The sequence below is a fragment of the Callospermophilus lateralis genome, chromosome 14 (genome assembly GCF_048772815.1).
Source record: "Callospermophilus lateralis isolate mCalLat2 chromosome 14, mCalLat2.hap1, whole genome shotgun sequence".
Classification (NCBI taxonomy): domain Eukaryota; kingdom Metazoa; phylum Chordata; class Mammalia; order Rodentia; family Sciuridae; genus Callospermophilus; species Callospermophilus lateralis.
Window position 1 is genome coordinate 34527033 of NC_135318.1, and position 20152 is coordinate 34547184.

Below are 20152 nucleotides of genomic sequence, written 5' to 3' on the forward strand. Positions count from 1 at the left end.
CCGGACGTGAGGAGCAGTCAGTATTGGTTTCTAGTGGACAATTTTATTGTGGATCAAAATCCGAAGTGCTGGCTGGTGCCTCCCATCGTAAGACAGCTCGCTGATGCACAGGCTCAGCTCTAATTTTGTTTTGCCTCCTGGGGCACAGATTATAACAAGGAAATTTGAAAGCAGAAACATGTTCTGTTTCCTAGGGGGTTGCATTAGATCTGGCTAAGTTAGAGAGGGGTTGTTGCACAGGAAATGGAAAACACAGACAACCAGGGCCTGGGCAGCCTCAGCCTCAGCCTCCCCGTGGCTCAGCACTGCTCCCAGGGCTCCCCATTCTGGCTCCTGTATTTCTCTAGCTGCCAGTTTCTACCTCCTACCTGAAAAGAATCTCTTTCATTAACATATTTGTTTATGTTTGTTTTCACCCTAAATGGTTGTGTGCCTTCTAATGTGCAGCGTTGGATCAAGTTTTCACACCCTGCCAGATGCATACATGGAACATTTACTACAAGTGACAACTGTTTTAGTAGAAGAATGGGCATAGAGCAACACGGAGAGGAGAGGCCACAAGGAATATTCCCAAGGCATGCCAACACCCACTGCCTCTGTGTCCTGAGGCCCACGCTGGGGCCAAAGCAAGAGTCAGTACAGAGAAAATACCTCCTCCAAAAGGATATGGGGGTATCAGTACCACCAGCATTGGTGACAAGCTGGGATCAAATGTTTCAATCAGCAGGTTTATCCATGAATCCTGGCTGTGAACCTGAAGCATGCATAGCCAGATGCTAGATGTTTCCATGTCAGAAACAAGGGGAAGGACATGTGGGCTGCCCTCAAGGAGTTTACAGTCTTACCAAAGAGGTGAAAATTAAGGCAGCGAACATAGGTGGTAGGAAGGGTTTTATTCTCCTTCCCCTGTCTTCTAGGAGTTGGGGTCCTGCCAGGTGGGATGACAGAGGGAGACAGACACTCTTCCAGCATGACTCAGTACAGGGATGCTAGATGGATGGGCAGACTATGTACTGCAGTGTGAGGGGACACTATTCTCACAGATAGACAGTGGGTGACAGTGCAGGAGTCGTCCCAGGCAGTGCAGAAGGTCAAATAATTGGAGAGATATCATACTCTGAAGGCAACAATTATGAAGTTGTCTTTTCCTAACTCCATTCTTCATTTCTTACTTATCAGCTGGGGCTAACCTTGTCTGTTTTCTGTCTCCCAAGAATCACTGTCCTAGGTTATTGGACATCTAGTGTCTTGGAAAATATTGTTTAAAACACACTCATAAAAGCTAGCTGAACTGGCATATGCCTGTAATCCCAGTGACTCAGGAGCCCAAGGCAGGAGAATTGCAAGTTCAAGGCCAGCCTAGGCAACTCTGTGAGATCCTGTCTCAAAATAAAAAATAAAAAGAGGCTGGGAATGTAGCTTAGTGGTAGAATACCCCTGGGTTCAATCCACAGTGCTTCAAAAGAAAAAAAATAATAAAACACACAAATCTATTTTTATTCTTTGTTACTCCATCTTGGTCTGAAACTGACCTAAAATTCTAGGAAAGCCTTTCCAATATTAAAGTATTTTAATAAATAATTAATGAGTACCTTATTAAAAATCCATAGAGACCCGGGCACAGTGGCATATACCTGTCATCCCAGTGGCTCTGGAGGCTGAGGCAGGAAAATTGCAAGTTCAAAGCCAGTCTCAGCAACTCAGCAAGGTCCTAAGCAACTTAGCGAGACACTGTCTCAAAATAAAATATTTAAAAGGCTGGGGATGTGATTCAGTGGTTAAGTGCCCCTGGCATTAAAAAAAAAAAAATCCATAGAGAAAACCCATTCTTTGAATTAGGCATTATGTTCCTTAACCTCCTTACTTTAAAAATCATGACTAGTTAGAGGTATAACTCCGTGGTAGAGTGGAGGCTTATCATGGACAAAGCCCTGAGTTCAATCCCCAGCATCAAAAATAAAAAAGTGGTAACAATTTAGTTGACTTAGACCTCTCAGGAAGGTCTCACCTGGGAAACTTGGTGAGATTCTGTCTCAAAATAAAAATAAAAAAATAAATAAAAATAAATAAATAAATCTGAAGTCTACAATGTTCAGAGAGGAAATCAGATCAGGTTTCCCAGCATAGCTCTTTGCTCCTCATCTGATTGTGACCATCAGCTGACAAAGTTTCCTGAGCAGGGATCTACAGGAAGAGCCTTCCTGGTGGACCAGAGAAGCAAGCCAAGACACGTTGGCTTTCAACTGCGGCTCTGCCCCACACTCGTGTCTGGTCAGTCACTCATCTTTGTGTCTTTTACCTTCTAAATATCTCTTTGAGTGTGTCCCTTACTCTCCATGCATGTTGCTATTACCCTAGTCCTAATCCTATCTGAAGTATCTCAGTGGCTTCATAGTGAGAGTAACAGGAGTACTGTGTGTGTGTGTGTGTGTGTGTGTGCGTGTGTGTAAAAGGGTGTTTCTTTTCTGAGTTTTTCTACATATATCCTTTGCTCCATTTAGTCAGGAGCAAGGACAGAATTGTTAAAACAGTAAAATCATGAAAAAAGAAAGTCTATGATTGACTTTGAGCTTCCTTAATCAAAATTTTTTTTGGGGGGGGTGTCATACTGGGGATTGAACCCAGGGATGCTCTATAGCCCCAGCCCTTTTTATTTATTTATTTTTATTTTGAGACAGAATCTCACCAAGTTTCCCAGGCTGGCCTGGCACTTGGGATCCTCCTGCTTCCGCCTCCTGCATTGCTGGAATGATAGGTGTGCACCACCACGCCCAAGTCTTAATGAGATTTTTTTTTAAAGTACACAGCTGACAATAGTCTGGCAAATCAGCTTATGTTGCAAAAGAAAAGCATTTTTCTGATTTTCAGGTCTTCTCTTTACATGTTGGTACTCTTATCAGTCCAGTCCAGTCTGGCACACAGAAGTCACACTGAAATCCCATGAATGGAATTTCACCTGAGGAATCATTCCCAGCATTCAGGAGGACCAAACAGAACACAGAAGCGACCGAGATAATAACCCTAGGTAGCAGCTGTGCCCCTGGAGCTGGGGAAACAACGGAGTACATTCATGTTCTTAGAACTAGAAGCTCAAAGAGGGGGGCCTGTGGAGCTCTTAGGAATGGATGTCACTAGTGGCTGCTGGTAGCTCTGAGGGGCGCTGAGAGGTTGGTACTGAGAGTGTTGAAAGGACCTGAGAGTGGGAACCAAGTGCTACCAAAGCGCCATGTCAGGGAAATTCTTGCAGGAACAGCAATCACACAGGAAGCTCTTTTTTCTTTCTCCAATTTTCTAATCACTTCCTAGTGTTCCTGTGGACAAAATCTAATAGGAAGCCCACTGACAATAATAATAATAATAATAATTATTATTATTATTATTATTATTATTATTATTATTATTATTATTAATTGCAGGATCCCAGGCCCAGCTTCATGAAACAGAAGAACAGGCTTGGAGGCTTGGAATGGAGATGGTCAGGAACTAGCCAGCACCTAGAGCTGGGACTTGGCTAAGTTGGATCACAGGAGTCTGCTGTAAGCCATTGGTTAAAGGAAGTCCCCACCAGGGAGATGAGGAGGTAGAAGCCTGCTGCTGTGAGAGAAGCCAAGGAGACTGTACTAAAGTGAAAGATTGTTTTGAACCCTTAGAGACCAGGATCTCCATGCACCTGGTTTAGCCCTGGAATAAACTAGGGAGCACTGAGAGGGAAGAGGTATTATGAGGTACTTATACCTGCTTTCCCTTTTGATCTTAGAGGAGACTGGCAGCATCCCCCCTATCGGGTCATCAGACATGTGCTCCATCAGAAGGACACCAACATATCAACTCTCTGAACCTCTCCAGCTCCCCGGCAGCATGGAAGGGATTCAGAAGCCCATTGGGAGCAGATGAGGGGATGAAGGCTCTAGGTGGTAATTTCTCCCAGGGGGTTTATAGAGGGCTGCTGTCAGAAACAACACCTTTAAAGGAGCAAGGGGAAACACGGGGAGGGAGAGGTTGAACTGGTGAGGCCACTGCAGTCAAGATCTCCTCTGATCCCACAAGGAGCTCTGATGCTGGACTGGTCCTTCCTTCAGTTTTATTTTGTTTTGTGGGGTTGGGATTGAACCCAGGGCCTCAGGTATGCTAGGCAAACATTCTACCACTGAGCTACTTCCCCTTCAGAGTCCTTCAGAATTCTGAATAGAGGCCAGGGGGCTGAACATTATACCCTTGCTTTGAAAACTCATTAATTATAGACCTATGCCCTACCTCCCCTGCCCCATAACCTCAAACCAGGTAACTCTCTTTGGTCAAGAACTCTGCCTAACAAAAAGCTGCTAGCCATGAGCACCCAAGAGTCCTGGCAGAACTAAGAGGGAGATCTAGATGGTATACTACAGTGTCTACTATGAGGGTCACCATGGAAGAGCTACAGGGTAACCTGAAGAGAACTCCAAGCTGGGGATCAGCCAGGAGTTGCAGCCTGACCTTAGAAGATCTGCGAAACCAGTGAGAGCAGAGGTGGAGCTAAGTCTCTAGGAAGGAGGAGGCGGTGCTCCTGGGGGAACAAGGGCATGGATTTTCCAAGCCTCAGGAACAGTATGTTTTATACCAGCCACAATGTGTCAGCAGCAGAGGCGGAGAACAGAGGGCAGAGGACAAGACCTGAAGACAGGCAGTATGAGAAGCTCAGAGGGAGGAAGTCATGAACAGCAGGGCCCCTCCCCCAAGGCCAGGAGGCTCTGTCCATCCTTATAATACCCAGCTGCCATCTCAGGAGGAGGGAAGATACCCTCTCAAGAGAGAAGAAATTCAGTATTTGGAAGACTGAAAAATTTGCATTTGAAGACTAATTTCTCAACAGAATCTGGGTTAACAATTCCCCACCCTGCTCACCCTGCCAATTTTTCAAAACCAGATGGGACCTAATTACCTTTAATGGGGAAGTTTAAATTGTCACTTTACCCTGGCTGTGAGAGGAACAGAGTCTTGAGAAAAAGATAAAGTAAGTCATAGAAAAAAAGAATGAAGACATTAAAATTAATTCCCATCTGAATTCTGCTGTGTAAATTTCATCACCTTCCAGCTCCCTCTCTCTCCCAATCCTTATCCCAAATATTACTTCCAAAGTTATCTTTAGGGTAACACAGGTTTGATGGTGGAAAGCACTGTTGGCATTCCCCATTGCCTACTGAATCAAGTTAAAACTGCCAAACAACCTGGCTCAGCTTCACCCACTAGCTTCACAGACATCAACAATATTCTCTGGAATATTCTCTAGACATCCCAACTGGTGCTTCTGTTCTTCAGACACGCTGTCAGTCTGCTTAGAAGGCGTGTGCGCGCACGCACGCGCGCATATGTGTGTGTGTGTGTGTGTGTGTGTGTGTGTTGCTGGGGATTGAACCCAGGGCCTTGTGCATGCGAGGCAAGCACTTTACCAACTGAGCTATATCCCAGCCCAAGAAGGCCTTTCTGTTCTCCTGCTTCAAGACCCAGCACAGTTCTCTTATCCTTTTCTATTTTAATTCCCCTAAATTTTCTGTAGGTTTTGCTGGTCCTTCCACTGTTGTACATAACACTGTGAAGATCGATCACAAACCTGACTCACTGTATTATAATTTGCTGTGAAGATATCTATGTAGAGTCATCCTTATTCATCTTGCAAGTCCCACCTCCTCTTTGAGTTTCTGCTGCTGTTGGTTTCTCTGTCTCTCGGACCACCCTGTGTTCATTTTTGTGCTCCTCGTACCTGCCTTACCTCTCATGGCTCTTACCACACATATCAGCCCGGGGAGCTGAGCCACTCTCAATGTGATGAGATGAGGGATTTAGTGTAAGAGTTAGAATTTACACAAGGACTGGGGGAATGAAGATCCATAAAGGGAAATCAGAGGGTCAGAGAGTCACCAACCTGTCCCTCCAAGGAGCTAAGTGTGTCCAGTCATGGAGGCATCCATGGGAAGCCGATGCTTTTAGACAGTTATGCCTTGTCAATCTACAACCATGAGTTCAGTGGTGGGCAGCAGGGCCTTGCTGGTAAGAAGAGCTGAACCCAGAGGGGAAGAGTAAGAACAAGGCAGGGACTGCTGGTCACCTCTGGGTCTGTGGCATCTATTCTGACCTTTGAAAGACTCTCAGAGAGGAGTGACTTCTCTTCCATATCTCATGCAAATTCTTCTTTTGCCTAACTCTAACCCAGAACCATGCATACAAAGGAATTCTGGGAACATCACTTTAACCAAGATGACATCCCATGAACCACCATGACAGGGTATGGTAGCCATCATTTATCTCTGTCTGTCCACTCCTCTGTAAGGCTGAGAACTCCTAGTTATGAGCAAAAACTATCTCCTTTTTATTTTTTAACTTTCTTTCTTTCGTTTTTTTTTTTTTTTTGTACTGCCAGAGGCAAGGACATTATTGGCAGCCTTACAAACTAGATACTCAATGAATATTTTTTGAATAAAATTCAAAATGAAATGCATTGAATGAATAGTCAGTGACTAAGTCTTATCCTTGGGTCTATGGCTTAGAGCACAGTGCCTGGGGTTTACACTTCTCAATGGTAAATGTCAAATGGATATTTAACGTGGAATTGCCAAGAAAGATAATTTTTGAGGGGAGATGGTATATTTTGAATACAGGGTGGATCTGAGAAATGTTCTGGTTGTTTCTATGAGGATTTTTCTCACATATAAATCAACAGAAAACACTGTAGGTGGGGGAAGAGAAATAATTGTGTTCTTCTCCTTGGAAAACAGAATGTAGAGAATGGTGTCCTGTGCAGAACAGAGCTCAGGGAAGGAGGTGCCAGGCCTAGCAGAGGGAACAATGGCTGCCACCAAGACAGGTAATTGCTGCACCTGGCGATGCCAAGCCATCTTCTAAGGATTTTCTCCCTTTCTGAAAGCCCATGTTTAATTTCCTCTTGGTTGTGTTGCAGGGTCTCTGCTTCTGAAAGCACAGTAGTTTGTCCACTTGTATATATCTATGTAAAATCAGCATTGCCTTATTGATCCAAAAAATTCATTTTATCTGACCCAACGAAAATTCAGATTTTCATGAATTCCATCTTGAGTTGATGGTGCAAGCTGCTCTCTTTAGAGATGAAGAATCATGATTATGTGTTTGTCCCAACAGTTAAGACGTTCTCCTGCCATAAAAAGATCAAAAAGCCATGGTGACTTCAAGCTGACCCTAAAAACTCCTCATCTAGGCTCACTCTGGGCTTCCCCTGGCCAGCTGTGCAGCATTCTTCTTCATGGGCAGCAAGATTTGGCAGTCAAAGATGGAGAGATAGTCCTCACCCTTCATTTTTCCTGAAATCAGACCTCCTCCTCATGGGGCAACTCATGCTAAGCCTAGGAGACAAGCTCATCTCAAAATTTATCTGCAAAAGGGGAAGACAAAGAGCAAGAACAAGAGTTCAGTCCAAGTCCACTCAACCTGGAAAAAGGCCAGTCAGCACCAACCAACCAAAGCTCTGCCTGAGTTAGGAGTGCAAAACTAGATGCTTCAGCTGGACCATTGAAATCCCTTTAGTCTGATCTCTTAGTATTTCCCTCCTTCCCTCTCTCCATGTATAAGGGCATGTTGTCCACATTATTATAAGAACCAGTTGTACTTCTTTTTTTTTAAATATATATATTTTTTAGTTTTTATGTGGACACAACATCTTTATTTTATTTTTATGTGGTGCTGAGAATTGAACCCACTGCCTCATGCATGCTAGGCGAGCACTCTACCACTGAGCCACAACCCCAGCCATACTTCTTAAAAAAAGCTTCATTTGGGGCTGGGATTGTGGCTCAGGGGTAGAGCGCTCGCCTAGCATGCTATGAGGCACTGGGTTCGATTCTCAGCACCACATACAAATAAATAATTAATTTTTTTTTAAAAGACTTCATTTATTAGCTTTTCACAAACATTCTCTTGATTCATCGTCACATGAGATAGCCAAGAGTCAGAGAATAGCTCATTAAGCATCACACAGGTGTTAAGTGATAAACGTTTTGATTCTAAATCCTATGCTATTTTTTCACATCAAATGTTCTCTCTGTCTCTCTCTCTCTCTCACCCATACCCCCCCACACACACACAGCCATGACCACTTGAAAGTTGTATAATTTCAATAAGAAAAAAAGTAAAATTAAAAATTGTGTTTAGAATATCACTTTCACCTGTTCAAAATATATTTATATGTGTATACGCACATGCACAGAAAACAGGAAGGATTATACATTGAAATGGATGGGGAAGGGGTTGGGAGGTAGCTTGGTGGCAGAGCTTAGAGGCAGTACTTAGCATGTGTAAGGCCCTGGATTCAATCTCTGTACCCCTAACAGCTCTCCACCCACAGGAAAAATAAATAAAAAGAAAATAAATTTATTAGTGATTTTCCTTTTCTTTCTTTCTTTTTTTCCCTAACCTTCCGACACTGAGAATTGAAACCAGAAGCACTCCACCACTGAGTTACATCCTCAGCCCTTTTTAAAAATTTGAGATAAGATCCCACTAAGCTGCTTAGGGCCTCAGTAAATTGCTGAAGCTGGCCTGGAACTTGTAATTCTCCTGCCTCAGTCTCCCAAGTTGCTGGGATCACAGGGGTGTGCCACTGTGCCTGGATTTTTTTTTTTTCTTTTTGACTAACAGCATAACCTAGAGTAGCCCTGTCCAACAGAATCATCTCCATGATGAACATGTCACATCTGTGCTCTATGGGCACTTTAAATCTTACCAGCCCTAATTGAGTGAGCTCTAAGCATAAAAAACACACTAGGCTTGGAAGACTTAGTATGAAAACAAACATGTAAAATATCTTGGTTGTTTTTTTGTATCACTTAAATGTTGAAAAGATAATATTTTGGATATTGAAGATTTAAATGAAACATTTTCAAAATGAATTTCACTTGTTTCTTTTCACTTAAAGTGGCCACTAGAAATTTTTTAAGTTATGTTAAAATTTTAAGCTGAGTATGTGACTTAAAATATATTACTATTGAACTGCTCTGGTCTAGAGTGAAAGGCATGACATTTGATATCAAACAAAAGAATGTTACTTCCAGTCTTCACTTTTCATCTGTGAAATAATCAGTAAATTATTTAACCCCTCCCTTGCTCATTTCCAGTTGTAAAACAGGGGTAATGACTATACCTCACTCAGATTGTTATTGAGAGAATTAAATGGGTTGTTAAAGGAAAAGATGTACATCTGGGAATGCTGGCCCACACATTAACTGCTTAAGAAGCATTAATAATCATACTGATTTCTAAATTTTCTAAGGTGAATGTGAATTGATTCTGTAAGAAAGATTAAAGAGAAAATGGAAACAACTCGATTAAAAAAAATAAAAGCACTTTATTTTTCACCGTGGTCAGAAACTGAATATTGATATTGTATTCAAGCTGTGTAATAATGTTTGCTTTGTCATGTGTGTGTGTGTGTGTGTGTGTGTGTGTGTGTGTGTGTGTGTGTGTGTACAAACCCTGGATGAGAGTGGAGTGGGGGACCATTACAAGTGACCATTTATTAGGTAATCCCATTCTTGCCTTTTCTGACCCTGCTCCTCCTCCTGCCCTCCAGGGGAGGGGATGATTGCATCATGCATGGTTCTCCCTGGCATGCACAACACACCAAGTGTTCGCCTATATTTAGCCAACATGAAGTCACTGAAACTCTATGCCTGATGGGTGCAATTAGTGCTTTGTTATTTGTTGCTCACATGGTTGATATTCTGACTGCTTTGCGTAGTTTATGTCCTTAGCTGAATTTTAAAGGACTGAAAATCTTTTGTTACTGGGAAAACTATGTTTGGAGAGTAGGAACTGAAATCCCCAAACAATGAGTCGCCTGGAAAGAACCCTGAAGTGAATACTTGATGTCTCCTGCAAGCCGTGGAGAACTCAGTTATCTTCTTCTTTGCTGAAAAGGGGAAGACCAGGATGGGCAGGCTGGGGAGGGTTGAATCATCTGTGTTCTACTCAGTTGGTAAAAGCACACCCTCTGATCAGTGGCTCCCAATTATGGTCTCAACTCCAATCTCCTTCCAGCAAGTGACACATGGATGTAGAGACTCAGAGTAGCTGGGCAGCAAGGGGGTGAAGGGGACTGCCCCACAAGTGTGGTTTCCCTGGTTAAACCTGTTGGCTATTGCCTGAATTTTATCCTTGGAGTCTCCTTTGTCTAGCTTAAGGCTTGTGTGTATATATTTAGGCATTGGAAGCCCCAGCTTAGAATCTTGATTTGCAATTTTTGGTTTCTCACTTTGGATAACAGTCACAGGAGAGATTTATCAGAGAGTTCAGCTTTGTTGAACAAACTAATTAACATCAAGGGTGTGGCAAAGAAATAAAACAAACATGATTGAAAATAATTAAAGTAGGTATGTACTCATAACAGCATTTTACATGGTAAAATTCCTGAAGTCAGAGATTTCTATGCATGATTTAGAGACCAGTTGCCACAATTTTCTGCCCTTCAAACACCATTATTATCTTGTTCTCTATACCTCATTCTGTCACTTAGTTCTGCTCCTAAAAATAATTTTATGATAAAAAATAAAAATAGCTGGCTGTTGGGGGGAGGCTTCTTGAAAGGCTGAGGCAGGAGGACCTCAAGTTCAAGGCCAGTCTGGGCAAGTTGGTGAGACCCAGGGCCTCATATACTCTTTTTTTTTTTTTTTTTTTTTTTATTTTTTTAAGAGAGAGTGGGACAGAGATAGAGAGAGAGAATTTTTCAATATTTATTTTCTAGTTTTCAGCAGACACAACATCTTTGTATGTGGTGCTTAGGATCAAACCCGGGCCGCACGCATGCCAGGCGAGCGCGCTACCGCTTGAGCCACATCCCCAGCCCTCATATACTCTTATTGCTGAGCTACATCACCAATCCTTTTTAAAATTTTTATTTTGAGACAGGGTCTTTCAGGCTGGCCTTAAACTAGAGATCCTCCTGTCTCAAGCTTCTCCAGTCACTGGCTAAAGCCTCTACCATACCTGACTAAGGGTAACTTTTTAAAAGATTATTAAATTTTATTTTGAAAAATATTTTAAACTATTATTTTGGCACCAAGACTATATAAAAAGTGAGTAAATACTTCTGAAAAGCATAAAAACCTCTATTTCATTTATTAATTGCATAAAGACCAATTTTAATAAGCTTTAAATATTGATTTATTCATTCATTCAATAAACATTTATTGCATACCCAAGTATGCCTAATACTAGTTTACATTTCATTTGTGCCACCTCTTTTACCTTTCATTAAGTAATCATAATATTTATTTATTTATTTTTATTTTATTATAAATGTATATTAAAATGTATCATATATATATGATATGATATGAAGTGATGTTATGATTTATGTACACAATGTAGAATAATTAAGCAAGCTCTTTAACGTATCCATCACCTCAAATACATTTTTTGTGGTGAGGACATTTGAAATTCACCCTCAGCAATTTTTAATTAATCACAATTTTTGTATTTTTACTAAAAATCATGCTTCCAGTATTATTCTTCTTCCACTGCAACATAGATTTGGTGAACTTATTAAAAATTTATCCTTGGGCAACATTAAAATAAAAGCAACCATGTGAGCTCAACTCACAAGCTAATTTCAATTGGCCTTGTCTTTAATGGCACATCACTATATCTTCGCAGGCTATGACCTAGAGGTTACAGACAATTACCAACACACCTTTTGTCCCTGCACAAAAGAAGCACACAAATAAGGACAATTAATTTCAAGAGAAACATTGAGTTAACTCAGATTTACTAAAAAGTAGATTACTTCAAACTTCATTTTATTATTAGTAACAAGTTAATTTCCACATATCTCACGGTCTAATGAGAATGATTGTGTTGGCTGGTATCCAGTCATTAACCCCTCAGTGTGAACAAAGATCTGAGAGGAGATTCTAAGAGACAAGTGAGGTGGAGGGGAGATGGAGCAGGGTGTGGGCCACCTAGGGAGAAAATGTCTCTAGCTTTCTAATTTTGTACATGGCAGTAGTCTCAAAAAAAAAAAAAAAACTGTGATTTATGGTCAGACACAAAGGTACACACCTGTTCCCATTTGCTCTAGAGGCTGAGGCAGGAGGATCCACAAGCTGGAGGCCAGCCTGGGCAATTTAGGAGAACCTTGTCTCAAAAGGAAAAAATAAAATAAAAAGGACTGAGGATGTGACTCAGTAGTAGAGAGCCCCTGGGTAAAATCCCTAGTACCACAAAGTTAAATAAATAAAGCTGTGTTTCAGATTTCACTTCAACTAAATGCTATGATTGCCATGATAGAAAAGGGAAGTCTGCTCTTTTTGAAGTTTTTATTGTGTTATCTGTCACTATAGTGACCATTTATGAACATTGAAATTGTGGTTGTAAGATTGGGAATAAATATTGTTGCTATGGTTTTAAAATATAAATACGGGGCTGCGAGTGTAGCTCAGCGGTACAGCCCTTGCCTGTCATGCATGAGATTCTGGGTTAATCCCAAGACCTCAAAAATAAAATATAAATGCATAAAAATAATAATTCCATTAGTACAACAATTAAAATAGACAGTTTTTAGCACTATAAATATGCAACACAGTATCTTTTTTAAAGCTCATAAAATTAATATATTTCAAATCTGTGTGAAAAAGATAATTATTCATTAGATGGGAGACTCATTTGAAAAAAAGTAAACCTTTATCTCACCCCTGATGTAAAATGCATTTCAAATGATCTTAATTTAAAAATAAAACAAACGAACCCATTAAAGTTCTAGAAGATAAACTAAGTATCTTTATAATCTTGGCATAAAGAAGTTCTTTTGAAGCAGAAATCCTCAAGGAACAGATTTTCAGTTGGTCCTTTTTATTTTTCTTTTATCTATTTATTTATTTATTACCAACTATAATGTCTCCTTGGCAAAAGGCATAAGAAAGAAAGTTTTCACAATACTGGGAAAATCTTTGCAATACTTACTACAAAGGGATATAATACAGTATATACAGAATATTTACATAAAATAACCGCAATAACGTTCACATGTAAGAACAAACAACTCTTTAAAAAAAAAAAAAAAAAGCAAGGGATTTGAATAAGGAGTCAAAGAAGAAGAAAGACAAAGATCCCCCACCTTTTCAGCACAGTAGGATGTCAGAGCTGGCGACACTTTTGAGATCAGCAGTCTAAGTTCCCCATTTTACACAGGAGGAAACTGCCTCAAAGATGCTCAGAGATATGCCTCATGTCATCCAACCAGTTAATGCAGAATCAATTCCACTCTTTCCTGAAATCAGTCAGTAGAGACGATTTTGACACATCGTATATGAACAAAAGAAGTAGTATTCTTGGCCCTCCACATTCAGACCTGCATACCTGCACCTGAGGAGACCTTGGGGAGAACACCAGAGAAGAAAATGCAGATTCCCAAGGACCCAGTCATCCTCCTGGCCACAGAATAAAGAGACATGAGCTATTTTGGCCTGAGATGCTCCTGCAGTGGCTTCACAGGCTGTGAGACAAGACAATGAGTTAAGAAGACATTCTAGGTCAGCCCCCATTTGTTTGGGTGACAACCACCAGCCCCGCTTTGCTAAAGGTCACTATCTGCAGGGCAAGGCTTTGCTGATGATAGACATGGAGACCTGGCAGCCATCAGAGCTGGAACCTGATCCTGTCCGAATGGAAACAAAGAGAGGCAGGCAAAAAGCAAAATATGTCTAATTCTAATAGCTTTAGCTACTTGTCAGGTCAGGGGTTCCTTAAGTCTTCCCAGAACACAACAGAGAACCTGGGAAATAACCATTTGAGGTAGCGCACTCATTTCAAATTTCTTTGGCCTTGCGTTTATTTCAATATGTATGAAAACACAACTGGCACATCAGTCACGATTTCACATACACATCTGCCTTTTTTTAGGATGAGCCTGCTGTAAGCAGTTAGGTCCAAAGTGACTTCATTTGAAAAGCAATCCCAAGTAATTAGTGATGCAGGTGTTAATTGAATATGACAAAATTTGTGAATTAAATTTTTTCAGTTTGGGAAACAATGATAAAGTCTTTTTTTTTTTTTTTTAACCAAAGAATTTGGTATTGGGGCTTGAACCCAGAGGCATTCTTTACCACTGAGCTACATCCTCAGTTCTTTTTATATTTTTACCATGAGGCAGGGTCTTGCTAAGTTGGTGAGGTTGGCCTCAAACTTGTGATCCTCCTGCCTCAGCCTCTGGAGTTGCTGGGATTTCAGGTATGCACTGCTACACAGGGCAAGAAAGACATGTATAATGCCTGCCAACCTATACATACACAATTTACAGTTATAACAAAGCATCATTAGTAGTAGTAATAGTAATAGTACTGGGGACTTAACTTAGAGGTGCTTTACCACTGAGCTAGATCCCTAGCCCTTTTTTTTTTTTGAGATAGGGCCTCATTGAGTTGCTTAAATCCTCACTAAATTGCTTAAGGTTGTGCTAAATTGCTGAAACTGGCCTTGAACTTGTGATCCTGCTATCTCAACCTCCCCTCCCACTGGGATTACAGGAATTTGCTATCATACCCAGCAACAAAGATTGTTTACTTTTTTTTTTTTTTTTTTTTTTTTGGTACTGGGGATTGAACCCAGGAGCGCTTAACGACTGAGCCACATCTCCAGCTCTATTTTTATATTTTATCTAGACACAGGGTCTCAATTAATTGCTCAGTACCTTACTAAATTGCTGAGGCTGGCTTTCAATTCACAATCCTCCTGCTTCAGTCCCCCAAACTGCTGGGATTATAGGCATGTGCCACTGTACCTGACTGCATTATTTACTCTTGTTTGTGAGAAGCACTCTGGACCCTCAACTTCTCTTTGACTCTCCCTTTTCCCTTTCTCTTTCTCCTTCTCCTCATATTTAATTATTTCGAAGTCCTTTCTGTCAGTTCTGCTTGTGAAAGTTCTTTATTCATTCTCGTTTCCCATTTCTAAGGTTTCCATTCTGGCCTATGCCTCTGTCACCTTTCCCCTGGACTAGATCCTAATTCATCTTCTCACTTCCAATCTAACTTTTCTCCTTCAATCCACCCTCACACTATTGCCAAAAACTCTGATCTGACCCTGTCATGCCTCAGTACACAGAATAAAGTCCAAGTTACTTAGCAAGACTTGAAAGGCATTCGATTGCTGGTCCCTGCTGACCTCTCCAAACTCAAATACTGGCAGACCCAGAACTAAAAATACAGGTTTCTTGATTCTCATTCTCAGGTCTTGATTCTTTTTTTTTTTTTTTTTTTTTTTTTGGGGGGGGGGGACTGGAGATCGAACTCAGAGGCATTCAGCCACTGAGCCCATCCCCAGCCTTATTTTGAATTTTATTTAAAGACAGGGTCTCACTCAGTTGCTTAGTGCTTTGCTTTTGCTGAGGCTGGCTTTGAACTCTGGATCCTCCTGCCTCAGCCTCCCAAGCTGCTGGGATTACAGGCCTGAGTCACAGGTGTCCAGCCTCAGGTCTTGATTCTTGAGTGAGCTTCTTAATGCATCTTTCTGGCTCCACAGAGTCTCCCACCATTGTTATTGCACAGGTGGTACCTGCACAGCCCATTCCTGCCTCTCTGGAGCATTTTGAGTAAACCCTCTTATGAGATAGGCAGAATGTTCATAAAGTAGACCAAACTGGGTCAAGGGTGTTGAAAATATCCTTGAACCTACAATGTAATAGTATCATAGAATGAACAAGTGATAGAAGTGAATAAAGAGGAAATTAAAGTGTTCATTAAGCAATACTACATTCACAATGGGGAATACAGGTACTGCACAACCATGTCTAGGCCATCCTCCCTTTGAAATTATCCCACAAGAGGCAGGTGCTCCAGTGAGGACAATGACACATCAGTTAAATCCCAAGCCAGATCAATTGACAGCTGAGCTAGTCTTCTATGGGGTTCGATATGCCCCCCTCACCAAGGAAAGTCCAGAGATAGAAGAGAAAGGGATGATTCTTGACAATAGTCACTATCTTAAACTACGGAGGCACCTGTCTTTGGCATTTTGTTGTGTAAGATAATTATAACCTTATTTTTAAGTCACTTCTAATTAGATATTCTATTACTTGTAACTAGCAAAATGTCCTCACCAATTCTACCCTTCAATGACTTCCAGTTATTTTTAATAATGAAGACCAAATTCTTCTGTGGCCCACAAAGATTCATTCATTTCTCTCTCTCTCTCTCTCTCTCTCTCTCTCTGGTACTATGGATGGAACCCAGGGGCTTGAACACAAGCTATATCCCTAGTCCCCTAAGAGATGCATTTTGAGCTGTGCTCTTTTCTGCTTGTCAGCATTTGTTTTCTTTCAACTCTTCCTCCCACCATGACAAGGGTTTGTTTGGGCCTAGAGAATTGAACCCAGAGGCACTCTCCCACTGAGCTACATCCCCAACCCTTTTCTGAGTCAAGATCATGCTAAGTTGCACAGGCTGGCCTCCAACTGGTGATCTTTCTGCCTCAGGCTCCAGAATCACTGGGCTCACAGGACAGTGCCACCCAGATACAATAAGGCTTTTGTACCTCCTGCCTGGAATCAACTTTCCTTTCTTCTCCCCCTCATTCACTTCTCCTTCAGACCTTTAGCTCAGTTGTTCCTCCCTCAGAGCTCACTGTCTACCCACAGTGTTTTTGTTTGTTTGTTTTTTGTTCTGGTTTGGGGGATTGAACCCAGGGATGCTTAACCACTCAGCCAAATTCCCAGAATCCCCCCCTCCCTTTTTTAATATTTTATTTAGAGACAGGTTCTTACTGAGTTGCTTAGGGCCTCACTAAGTTGCTGTGGCTGACTTTGAACTTGAGAGCCTCCTGCCTCAGCCTCCCTAAACACTGGGATTACAGGTGTGCGCCACCGTGCCTGGCTAGCTGCAGCATTTTAAAGCTAATTACAGGATGATAACACAAGGATGGAACAGAGCACTTTGGTCACAATTGGTATGGCGATCAAGTGCTGAGGAAGTCTCCCTGAGGGAGCTGGTCAACATGTTCATGGGTACAGGAGACAGTAAGGCCCAGGAGTCACCAAAATAAAATTTCTAGAGTTGTCATGGAAGCTGGATTCAAGTGGAATTTTTCAATAATGAGCTATGTCTTAGAAATTCAGATGAATGGATTAAAATAAACACCTTCTGCATAATTTCGCACTTATTTGTTGGATTTGTTGGTGAATGTTTCTTCTCCCATCTGAACTCCCAGACACTCTACTTCAGGAGGCAGAGACAGAGGCGGTTTTGCTCACCACTGCCTTTTCAGTGGGAGGGAATGAATGCATGAACAATGGAGTCTAAATTTAAATCTGTCTTAATCTGAGGAAGAGGAGCCTAGCTTTGAGAGAGGCTGGAGAGGTAATCCTTACTAAAGAGGCTAAACAGTCTCAGGACAATAAGAAGTCATTCAAAAGTTTTAAGAGGGAAATGTCCATTTGGAGACAAGTAACTGCCTCATTTTAGATTTATACTTTAAAAGCTGGACCTCCCTTGTCAGTACTGGCCTCATGACCCACACTTGACCATCAGCTCCTCCAACCTCCGCCCATGACCCTGAGACTGCCCACAAGAAAGGAGAGAAAAAGGCAAACACCACAGCAGGGTACTGCCAACTATCAACATGTTTCCACTAACATGGAAATCCAAATCCTCCTTGAATTTTCTAGCATCCTGGCAGTGAGGTGGGCCCATCTGACTAGTTTTGAAAGGGGACCTGTGAGAAAAGGTGGCATATGTCACTTCTGGGTTGTTCAATCCACGGTTTACTCCACCCCAGGCTGCATGGTCCTAATGGAGCAGCCACAAAGATGGTGGTGTCTGAGTGCTGGAGAAAAGCAGGAGTCCCCTGTCCACCTGTGTTGGACATTTAGCGTGAACAGAAATTAATCTCTGCTGTTTTAAGCCACTGAGATTTGGGAGGACATGACCTAACTGCCAACAAATATGTACAGCAAGACAGAACAAAGTTTTCTTATGTATTCTATGAAAACAATGATGCAACTATATAATCATATAGACCACTCAAGCCTGGAAGGGAAAATGGAGATCATTTTAGAGAAATGAGATTATAAGTAAAGTTTCTTCTTTAACAAAAGCAGGGAGGGGGTTTCTTCATATTGTTATGTTGTTATTTTAATAAATTAAAGTTGCCCCCCTGCCTTTTACTCCCTGTTAATAGAGTCACACTTCCAGACTGTTTGACATGGGACTTTGCAAAAGCTTCCAACAAGTAGACACAGTATATCCCATTTCTTCCACCCGCATGGTGTTGGACTTGGCCATGTGACCTGCCTTAGCCAATATGGAATATTAACTGAGATGACACAAGTTGAATCTTCAATTGTGTTGGCCTGAACTGATTCCTGAACATTCCACCTTCTGCTATAGGAGGAGCACCCCCAGGTATCCACTGTTGCTTTGGCTTCTTTCCGTGGTGGAACCTCCTGGAATAGAACTGTATGAGGTCCCAAAGCTGCAGTCCAGCTACCTCAGACAAACCAAAGGAGCCCTATTGAGGAGACCGGGGCTGACCTGCAGGACCACTAATAGGAAAAAAAAAAAAAAAAAAAAAGTTTGTTGTCCTCAGCCATGGAAATTTAGAGGTGGTTTCTAATGCAGCAAAACCTGACTAATCCAAAAGTAAAATGGGTTTTGTCTTTGTTTTCATTAAGTTAAAAAACAACTCTCTGTTTTCCTTTTGTGGATCATCTACAGGGAGGGAAGTACAACCGTTGACCTTCTCCTCCCCAGCACATTTCTGGGGCATCTCCCAGCATGCTGGTTGTGTAATGCAGAAGGCTGGGCAGCCTCATTCTTACATTAGCCTGACAGGAAAGTAAATGAGGACTATCAGGCGCCTGCACTCCCTCCCCACTAAAGTCACAGTGAAACCCAAAAGCTAGACTGAAAACCGGGTGGGCCACTGCTTCTCCCTCCAGAGACTGGGAATTGTTTTTAACAAGGGTGCCTGGCCTTGAGGATCCTGTCCTCACACAGTTTTAGACAAAATGTTTTCTAGCGAGAGTTCACAACTCCTTTTATAAAAAGAATGTTCCCAGAAGGAAGCCAGCAGGGACATCGCCATTTGTCCAGTGACCTGGATTACTCAGACCACGTCTTCCTCTAGCTGAGGACGTGGAGGAGCTTCTTCTCTCTTTCCTCTGCGAGTGTCTACCCCTCCCCGCGTCCTCCCAGCACCAGCCAGTTTTTCCCAGTTCCCTTCCAGGAGCCAAAATCCGCTTCCCCGTAGTTCGGAGCCGCCACGCCATTGCGGACCCTGTCCTCGAGGTGGCAGCAGAGAGCCGCTCCCTGCCAGCACGCTGACGTCACCTTGTTTACCCGGCTCGGGTCATTTTTAGATCTAAGATCACAGGATGTTAATTGGGCCAATGATTTCCCATTCGTTTGGCCCCAGGCCCTCCTAGTGGGCGTCCGGACAAGTATGATGTCCTTTTTGACAAAGAAATTTTGCTGCGGGGGAGTGTTCGTAAACACTTGGCATTTCATCTTTAGGAGATGGGAAAGCTGTGCTTTGCTCGGTGCTGTGGGCTTTTGGGGTCACTTTAGTTTTGGAGCCTTAGAGTGGAATCAACTGGAGAGAGAAGGCAGGCTAAATATTACCATGGTGTCTGGGGGGCATCGCCAGAGCAAGAGTCCTCAGAAGGACTCTGCTATCTTACTTCCTCTTCTCCCTTATTTATAAAGTAACAACTCAGCAGGAAAGCATTTGGACTTTGGAACTTGGAAGGGGAGGGGAAGCAGCTGATTTGGTCTAGTTGTGCCCTGATTGACTGTGGGGAGACACCTTGAAGTTTAGGGCCTTAGGAAGCCCCTGCCTTACTTGTCCTCACCCAGGAACTGGATCTGAATGTTTCAGAGCCATAAATCACCTTCTCCTCCACTGGAACTTTTCATGGCAGAAGCAACAAAAACCTTATTTGTTACTAGTATGGTACTCAGTTACTGAGGAGGAAAAGTGAAGAAGAGCTAAATGATCTCTCTGGGGGTCTCATCTGCCGGCCTTCCCTAGCTTTAGCAAAAGCAAAAATATCAAAAGCACTATGTTTTTTGCTCTTTTAGGGCCAACTGGTGCATGGGAGACAAAAGGGGTGGGAGCTTGTCTATGGCCATCTAAGATGCAAAATAAATTAAACTCCTCAGCTACG